The sequence below is a fragment of the Castor canadensis genome, chromosome 12, assembly GCF_047511655.1.
Source record: "Castor canadensis chromosome 12, mCasCan1.hap1v2, whole genome shotgun sequence".
NCBI classification, from domain to species: Eukaryota; Metazoa; Chordata; class Mammalia; order Rodentia; family Castoridae; genus Castor; species Castor canadensis.
In genome coordinates this window covers 87,187,933-87,197,715 of record NC_133397.1, presented here as the reverse complement: position 1 = coordinate 87,197,715, position 9,783 = coordinate 87,187,933, and the positions used below count along the sequence as shown (strand labels likewise).

At 36.6% G+C, this 9,783-nt stretch overlaps 1 pseudogene; it reads left to right on the top strand.

Annotated features, from left to right (window-relative positions):
- Positions 1-3,526: 3,526 nt before the first annotated feature.
- Positions 3,527-4,784, top strand: LOC141415059 (hepatocyte nuclear factor 4-gamma pseudogene; annotated as a pseudogene).
- The last annotated feature ends 4,999 nt before the right edge of the window (positions 4,785-9,783 follow it).

The window sequence follows — 9,783 nt, the reverse complement described above, 5'->3', positions numbered from 1 at the left end:
ACGTGTTAGAGTTATTTTGGTGGGTTTGTTTATAAACATTTATGAGAAGGCCCCATACTGTGAATGACAAGGCAGAGTAGCCATTGTTAAAACACTGAAAATCAGCATTTTAGGAAGATAATTATGACTGGCAGAATTATAACAACAACACTAAGTGCTACTTGCTACAATTAAGAATACAGGCATACAAGCCTGTAAAGTCTAGCATTACTAACAGTTTTAGAGAAGATCATATGGCAAAAGGTTTCTTCCTAAACTTTGTATTTTAGGTTTATATATTTCAGGAGTATAAATATATTACAAAGGAGTCAGTAACAATTAACATCACAGCTACACAGATGTCATAGATACATATTAATTTAGCTTTCTTCCTTGGAGTAAAATATAGAATTTTTGACTAGGTAAGACAGTGTACAACACTGATTAAATCAAAACTTTAGATGTCTTATAAGTTAGGAGGACAGTGCCCGTGATTCTAAATAGCCTTATTTCTTAATGTACAAATATATTTTATCTGTACAGTAACACTTATTAAGACAAATAATTGTAGTCCAGATTTTAACTAGCAGGATTGTCTTAATGACACTTTTTTCTGAATGTTACTGATTACACTGACTCCTTTCTTGGGACTTTAAGTAAAACCTTGGCATCTTTGCCTCCATTTTGTACTTACTGTCCTTTGTTCTGAACCATTCACTTTTACAATCATCTTGAAATCAAGGAAGGACATGAATGATCAATAATATCTTTATAACAAGAGACTGAAACTTACTGTAAGGAACAGTGGAGACTTGTAGAACAGACCACCTCTTCAAATGAGAATGACTACCTATAATGATGAGGCTGCACCCTGGAGCAGAAATAACCATCTCATAGGAATCAGATTGCTCCCCTAAGTGATGACAGTGATAACATCTTCTCCAGAATCCCCTGTCAGAATCCTCTAATTCACATATTGTCAACCAGAACACACCTGGGACTGGGCCTGTTTAGCTATGTATACTTTTTCCCTTGCCTCCAGTTTTTTGTTTGTTTGGTTTTTTTTGTCTACATAAACCTATACCCCATGTCTATACTTCAAAAATCCCTTGGCTTCCTGTCTCATGCTGATAACCAGTGGCCCATGTGTATTTAATTGAATGTCTCACTTTAACTCCCAAAGGCTACATTCCTTTATACAGGTAGTCACTCAAAACCATATCAACAATGTACCCATACAACCAGTCTGGGATTGTTCATGATGTTCCTTGAGACTTCAGGAACATTTTGCCAATCTCCAACATCAAACAAGGGAGACCTGTGGATAATGGTCTTTCTGGACTAAGTGAATGCTATGGTTCTTCCCTCTGCTGGGAACCCTTCTTTTTTTTTCCTTGTTCTGAAGACTATTGGACTTTGTCTTTTTCAAACACTTTATTGCTTTGTTTCCCAGAGGCTCCAGACTTTCACCTAGCACACTACCCAAAAGCAGATCAAATCAATCCTGTTCTTCCAACAGGCCACTATAGCTGCCTAGAACAAGAAGAACCTGCCAATACCCCCCTCCCTTTAAGAGACCTTAATGTCCCACCTTAACCAGAAGTAGCTAAATGAAATTTTGAATTTCATTGTCCCTTTTCATGCACACACACACACACACACACACACATTTATGCATGTAAAGACAGGCAATGTTAGGGTGAATGTTAGAGTGAACATAGGGCCTCCATGTTAGGAATAGATCCTTCTCCCTCACAGGTGGCTTACTGGAAACTCTTGACTGAGCCCTAAAGAAAACAAGCATCCTCCTTTAGCCATTTACTTGAAAATCCCCACCTTGCCCCAAAGAATGGTATTATATCAGGAGAATCAGAGGGTCAATTCAAGGTTTCCCCACCTTCCTTACCCAGTGACCTTCTTGGGACTTCCCCAACTAACATCTTATATCTACCCTAAGTCTATAAGCAGCAGTAGGCTTTTAACTCTTTTCCTGGAGAACCCCACTGTGGGTTAGTTCTCACCAATAAAGCCAGTAATAATGTTAAAAAAAAAAGACAAATATGAACTTAACTCTTTTTGCTGGCAAGAAACACATCTTATTGTCAAAAATAAAAATTGGCTTAGGGTGAAAGGGTAGAAAAATATTTTCTAAGACATTGGACCCTGAAGGAAGGGTTCAATTTTGGATTAAGTGGAGTTAATCCAAAAATTATTCAGAAGACCCAAAGACAGTCACTTCATATTATTAAAGGGAATAATCCATCAAGAGGAAATGACAGTTGTTAACATATATGTGTCAGATATCAGTGCACCCAAGTTCATTAAATGAGCACTACTGGAATTAAAAGGACAGATGGACCTCAATACAATGACAGTGGGAGACTGCATTATCCTACTGTCACCAATAGATAGGTCATCTACAAACAAAAAAGTCAATAAAGAGACTTCTAGACCAATGGACATAACGGGCCCTGCATAGTATTTTATCCACCAGTTGCACAATAGACATTCCTCTCAGCAGCACATGGAGCTTACTCCAAGATAAATCATAGTTTAGAACATGTTGAAATTATTTCCAAATATAAGAAAATTGAAATAACTCCCTATATATTACTAAACCATACCAGAATAAAACTAGAACTCAAGAAACCACAGAAATATTCAAACACATGGAGACTAAACAACATTGCTGAATCACCAGTGGGTTGTTAAAGAAATAAATGAAGGAATTTCCTAGAATTTAATGAAAATAAAAACACAACCTACCAGTATCTTTGAAATATGCCAAAGAGAGTGGTAAGTGGAGTACTGATAAGTAAGAGTACTTACATCATACAAACACAAATCTCAAATAGAGAGCATAATGATGTATCTCAAACTCCTAGAAAATCAAGAACAAGCCAAAACCTATATTTGTAGATGAAAATGAAATAAAGATAAGGGCAAATGTTAATGCAATAGAGTCAAAAATAAAAACCATACAAAGAATCAATAAAAGAAAAGTTGATCCTTTAAAAAGATTTTAAAAACGATTGATAAACCCTTAGCCAATATGACTAAAAGGAGGAGGAAAAAGTTCCAAACTAATAAAATCAGAGATGAAAAGGGGATGTTATGACAAATACCAATTAAATCCAGAGAATCATGAGGTAATACTTTGAAAATCTATACTCAAACAACAGGTAAATTTCTAGATGACATGAGATTGAAGCAGTAAGTCTCCCTACTAAGGAAAGCCTAGGACCTGAAGGATTAACTGCCAAATCTACCAGATCTTAAGAAAAACTAAAATCAATACTTGTCAAATTTTTCCACTAAATAGAAAGGAAAGTAATACTGTATCCTATGAAGGCATTCATTCCAAAACTGGATAAGAACACAATTTTTAAAAAGACAATTATAGGCTCATCTCTCTAATCAACATATACATAAAATTTCTCCATAAGTACCTGCAAACAGTATTCTACATCACAATAAAAGATCATACACCGCAGCGCCGCTCCGCGCTGCCCGGGCGGGTGGGGGACCTGCTGCTGGGAGATGCGGAGGCCGCCGCGCACCTCACGGCGACGCGGGAGCTCCGGGAGCCGCTGCGCGCAGATGAGGACACTGAGTTTGAGAGAAGTTGAGTGATTTGCCTGCCTAAGCTTGCAAAACTGATAGTTCTGCCCCAGAGACAACAAGTATGAATACCACAGACAACGGTGTCAACTGTCTATGTGCGATATGTGGGGACAGAGCAACGGGAAAACACTATGGGGCGTCGAGCTGTGATGGGTGCAAGGGTTTCTTCAGACGCAGCATACGCAAAAGTCACGTTTATTCCTGCAGGTTCAGTCGCCAATGTGTTGTTGACAAGGACAAAAGAAATCAATGTAGATACTGTCGATTAAGAAAATGTTTTAGAGCAGGAATGAAAAAAGAAGCTGTGCAAAATGAACGTGATAGAATAAGCACCAGAAGCACGTATGATGGTAGCAACATCCCGTCCATTAATACGCTGGCCCAAGCTGAAAATCGGTCTCGCCAGATCTCAGTGTCAAGCCCTGGGGCAAGCACTGACATAAACGTTAAGAAAATTGCAAGTATTGGTGATGTCTGTGAATCTATGAAGCAGCAGCTCTTAGTCTTGGTGGAATGGGCAAAATATATTCCTGCCTTCTGTGAGTTACCATTGGATGACCAGGTGGCCCTGTTGAGAGCTCACGCAGGAGAACACTTGCTGCTTGGAGCTACAAAGAGATCCATGATGTATAAAGATATTTTGCTTTTGGGAAACAACTACGTGATTCACCGTAACAGCTGCGAAGTTGAGATCAGCCGTGTGGCCAATCGGGTTCTAGGTGAGCTGGTTCGACCATTTCAGGAAATCCAGATTGATGACAATGAATACGCTTGTTTGAAGGCAATTGTATTTTTTGACCCAGATGCTAAAGGCCTAAGTGACCCAGTAAAGATTAAGAACATGAGATTCCAAGTGCAGATCAGCTTGGAGGACTACATCAACGATCAGCAGTACGACTCCCGAGGAAGGTTTGGGGAGCTTCTGCTTCTTCTGCCTACGCTGCAGAGCATCACCTGGCAAATGATCGAGCAAATACAGTTCGTTAAACTTTTCGGCATGGTCAAAATTGACAACCTACTTCAGGAAATGTTACTGGGTGGTGCTTCCAATGAGGCCAGCCATCTCCATCATCCAATGCACCCACATTTATCTCAAGATCCACTAACTGGACAAACTATACTTTTAGGTCCCATGTCAACACTGGTGCATATAGACCAGATCTAGCCAGCTGCAGTTTTGCATTCTGCTTTCTATGAAACCAGGATTTTTCCAAACTCCATTAGAATGTGGACTCAAAGAAAACAATAGAGGTGATGCTGAGAAGGCAGAACTTCCCCCAGCAGTGATGAATCCAATGTCCTGGGTACGCTTGAAGACAGAAGCGAGGAGATGGATGGATGAAGAGGAAATGAAATAGAAGAGGTACACATCTCTGGATTGAATCATGAAATCTGTGCAATGGATCTTGGCTTCAGAAGAGCTCAAGGCAGAAGTTTCCACGAGGTCTTCTATGCCCCTCTGGTCATATAACCAGTCTGTCTAACCCATCATGGTAGTTAAAGTCATCAGTAACTAAACTAGCTCTGGCGGTTGGGAGTCACAAAGGAAGCTTTAGATTTTAGATAGAACATCACAAATTACATTGTACTTTCTATGGTTATTAGTAAAAACCAAACATCCAGACTTTTTAGAGACAAAAAGCGAGCTTTCTGAGGTTATCTATAGATATACTGCTCACACAGAGTGTCTAGCCAGTAAAGAAAAACAAAATGAGAAGAAGTAGAACATCACGATTTTACAGTCCCTAATGAATGAATGGATCTAAGCATTTCACATTACAGCTGTCAAGATCAACAAAAGAGAAAGATTATTTTGTGCCTGCTGAGGAAAAAGTGTATACACAAAGGAATCAGTTATGAGAATGAACAATTCCTCAGAGCCAGTGTTAATATTCAGGACATACATAGGACCAGAGAGCATGCAACTGGGAATATGCAACATACAGCAAATTTAGACTGGCAAATTCAGGTCAAATATTGGTAGGTTCTTTAAGGTACTTTGACTTGTAAGTTGTTCACCTGAAAAAAAAAACTGTATAGAAAGGAAAGAGATGGAGCAAGGATTCTACCAATTTTTTTGTGGTACTGAGATTTGAAATCAGAGCCTCATGCTTGCTATACCTTCTGCTTGAGTCTATGAATTAAAAAAAAAACCTAAAAGACATATCAAATTAAAATTTTTGTGAGACTGCAAAAAAAAAAAAAAGATCATACACCATGATCAATGTGATCCAGTAGGTGTAATTCCTTGGATTTAAGGATTGTTTGACATATGTAAATTAATAAATGTATTACGGCCCATATACGGAATTTAGGATGAAAACCACACGATCATTCCAATTAATGCAGAAAAAGATTTGACAAAATCCAACATCCTTTAAGATGTTGGATTAAAATCTTTGAAGAAACTAGGAATCCTTTAAGATGTTGGATTTAAAATCTTTGAAGAAACTAGGAATACAAGGAGTGTGTCTAAACATAATAAAGCTACATATGACAAAACTATAGCCAATATCTTACTACATAGGGAAAAATTAAAATAATTTCTTCTGAAGTCAGGACTGAGACAAGGGTATACAGCCTCCTCATCCTTAGTCAATATAGGACAGGAATCCCTGGCTAGAGAAATAAGAAAAAATTTTTTTTAAAATTTAAATAGGGAAGGAAGAAGTCAGATTATCCCTATTCACAGATGCTATGATCATATACTTAAAAGGTCCAAAGATTCCACCAAGAAAAACCTAACTCTGATAAGCACTGTCAGCAAAGAAGCAGGCTAAAAATCAGTAGCTTTTTTGTATATCAACAGTTAACAGGCTGACAAAAAAAATCAGGAAAACAATTCTATTCAGAAGAGACTTAAAAAAAAATAGACCAAGGAAGTGAAAGCTCTCTCCAATGAATAAGTAAAACCTTGAAGAAATAAATTGATGAAATCACTAGATGGACAGAACTCCCTTGTTTATGAATTGAAAGAATTAATATCATGAAAATGGCTATACTGCTGAAAGTAATATACAGATTCTATGAAACAGCTCATCAAAATCTCAATTTCATTATTTGCAGAAATAGAAAAATCAATCTTAAAATCCATATGAAAGCATAAAAGATCCCAAGTTGCAGTAGTGCTACTGAGCAATAAGAGCAGAGCTGGAGGTAATATCGACTTTAAATTATATTACAGAGGCATAGTAGCAAACCTAGCATGGTACTGGCACAAAAACAGTCATGTAGACCAATGTAACAGAATAGAAGACCCCAAGATAAAACCACACAATGACAGCCATCTGATCTTTGACAAAACAGCCAAAAACATTTATTGGATTAAAGAGAGCTTTTCAACAAATTGTTCACGGAAAACTGGCTATCTAAATGGAGAAGACTGACACTGGACCCCTGTCTCCCACCCTATACAAAAATCAACTTCACATGGATCAAAGATCTTACTGTTAGACATGAAACTTTGAAATTGCTACTGAAAAAAATAGGGAAAACTAGAAGATATATGCATTGGTAATTATTTCAATAGGACTTCAATTTCAATTACCAGAGTAAGAATTAACAAATGGGACTGCATTAAAGAAACAATTATCAGATTCAAGAGAAAACACAGAGAATGGTAGAAAATCTTCACCAGCTATTCAACAAATAAGGGACTTTTATTTTTATTATTAAGGAAATCTATATTAAAATTACACTAAGATTCCACTTCACCTCTGTCAGATTGGGAATCATCAAGAAAATAAACAAATTCTGGCAAAGACATGAGGAAAAATGGATCCTTATACACTGTCATTGGGAATATAAATTAGTGCAACCAGTGTGAAAATCACTATGCTATTTCCTCAAAAAAACCTACCTTATAAACCCTCCATACCACTCTTGGGTACATATCAAAAGGAGTCTAAGTCAATATACAAGATAGATCCCTGCATTCCCATGTTTACAGCAGCCCTGCTCACAAGAGCCACATTGGGATCTGCCAAGGTGACCAACCTCTGAAGAATGGATAAGAAAAATATGGTATATATTCCATTTTATTTATAAGTATATATATGCATATCTAAAATTAACTGTTACTCAACCATAAAGGTATGAAATTATGTCACTTGCAGGAAAATGGATGAAACTGAGATCAACGTGCTGTACAAGATAAACCAAACAGAAAAAGCCAAATTTCACACGTTCTTGCTCATTTGTGGAATTTAGACCTAAAGTGATGAAGATGATGATGATGGGGCATGAGTGTAAATGGGGAACTGTCTAAAGGGTATTAGTGGTAACGCGGAGGGTTAAAGGAATGGATCGTGAGGGGTAAAGAGAATGGAAGTATGCTGCATATTTACAAATGAAGTTGGCATTATGAAACCCATCAAAGACTATGAAAGTGGATGGAGGGAGAGAAGGGAGTGGAAATACAATGGAAGGGGCAAACTTGTTCAAAGTACACTGTCTGCATGTACAGAATTATCACAATGAAATCTCTCGGGTGGGCCGCAGGAGCTTGTCCTAGAAACCTTAACTGGGGTACAGCAACAGATGCCAGAAAAGACAGACAAACAGAAGACCAAGCATGCATAAAGCTGGGGCCAGGTAGGCTTGTGTGCTCAGATGGAGACACACCAGCCTCTCCACCTCCAGTGCGTTTATTATACACAGTAACAACATAAGGCAGAGAGGCAGTTCATGGGGGAGAGGGCATGACACCATGATTCTTGGAAACAGGAGGAACCTGTGACAGCTTGTCTCCAAATGTAAACATTAAAGGAAAAAACAGCTATACTGCATCTTGCGCACAAGATAAATTTTCAAGCTTTAGATCCAGACCACCAATGTTATATCTTAAATAAATCTAAGCTGTTTAGCCCTTTTTAACCATTTAATGTGATTCAATTTATGTGCAATGAATTATATATATTTAAATTGTACATTTTCTCCTATTTTTGAAATATTTATAATGTAACAATCTATCATCATATTCAAAGTAGTATTTCTATCTTCTCTTACAGTTTTTTGTAGCCTTAGCAATACATCTTTCTAGCTCAAGTTTATTAATATTTGTGTTATCACTGATTAGTTTTCATGTTCTAGAAATTTATGAAAATTAAATAACATCATATGTAAACTTTCCTCTTTGTTATTGTTTATTTAGTAATGAATTATTTGGGGATTTTTTCATGTGGTATGCAGTAAAACTTTTTCTTATTATTGTTGAGTAGTATTCCATTATGTGAATATACCACAATTTACTGATTTTTTTCTTGACATGTATACTGTTTAAAGTGCTTAGATATTATAGTTTCTATAAATGTGCATGAATAAATTTTTGTTTACTATGTGATCTCACTTTTCATAGAGTTAATTGGCAAATTTGCTTTCAATACCTGTTGGTCTATGTCCCAGTACCTGGTACTGTTTGTAGATGGCCAGAGTTCAAATCAAGAATTTTCCAATAGTATATCTATACCATCTGCAAAGTGAGATCTGCATCTCTCTTTAGGGATAAAATATAATTTAAATGATTGTTATAAGCAAAAATGATGAAGTATGAAGTATAAATTATAGTAAAGAAATCTTCAAAATTACATTATTATCATTATAAATTTTATAGCATAAATGAAGTATATGAAGTATAAAAGGTGGGAAATAAGTCTGAATATATTTATCTATCTTTTCAGTACTGGAGTTTTCAGGGCCTTGTTTTTGCTAAGCAAGCACTCTACCACTTGAGCTATGCCCCTAGCTCTTTGTTTTTTATTTGTGTGTGTGTGTGTGTGTGTGTGTGTGTGTGTGATAGGATCTTAAGCTAAATGTCTGGGATGTACTCAAACTTGAGACCTGTTTTGTCTCCTTCTTCCATGAAGCTAGTGACTTTACTTTTAAATGAAAATAGTTACAAGGAAAACCCTCAGTGAATTAGTTTATACAATTAAGGAAGAACTGCTCTGAAATGAAAAAAAATTGATTTGGTTCATCTCTCTTAGTTTTATAAACTAATGCGCAGTTTGTAAAGTCTATTAGTGAAATTGAAAACACTTAGCATCATATGTATAACATTAGTTGGTACATCAAATGGATCTAATTTTCTACTTGAAACTGTTTTGTGGGTGTATATCTAATGCTTTTCTCTTATATTGTAAAAGTGATTATTAATTTTATTGTTACTCTCATGAAGATATT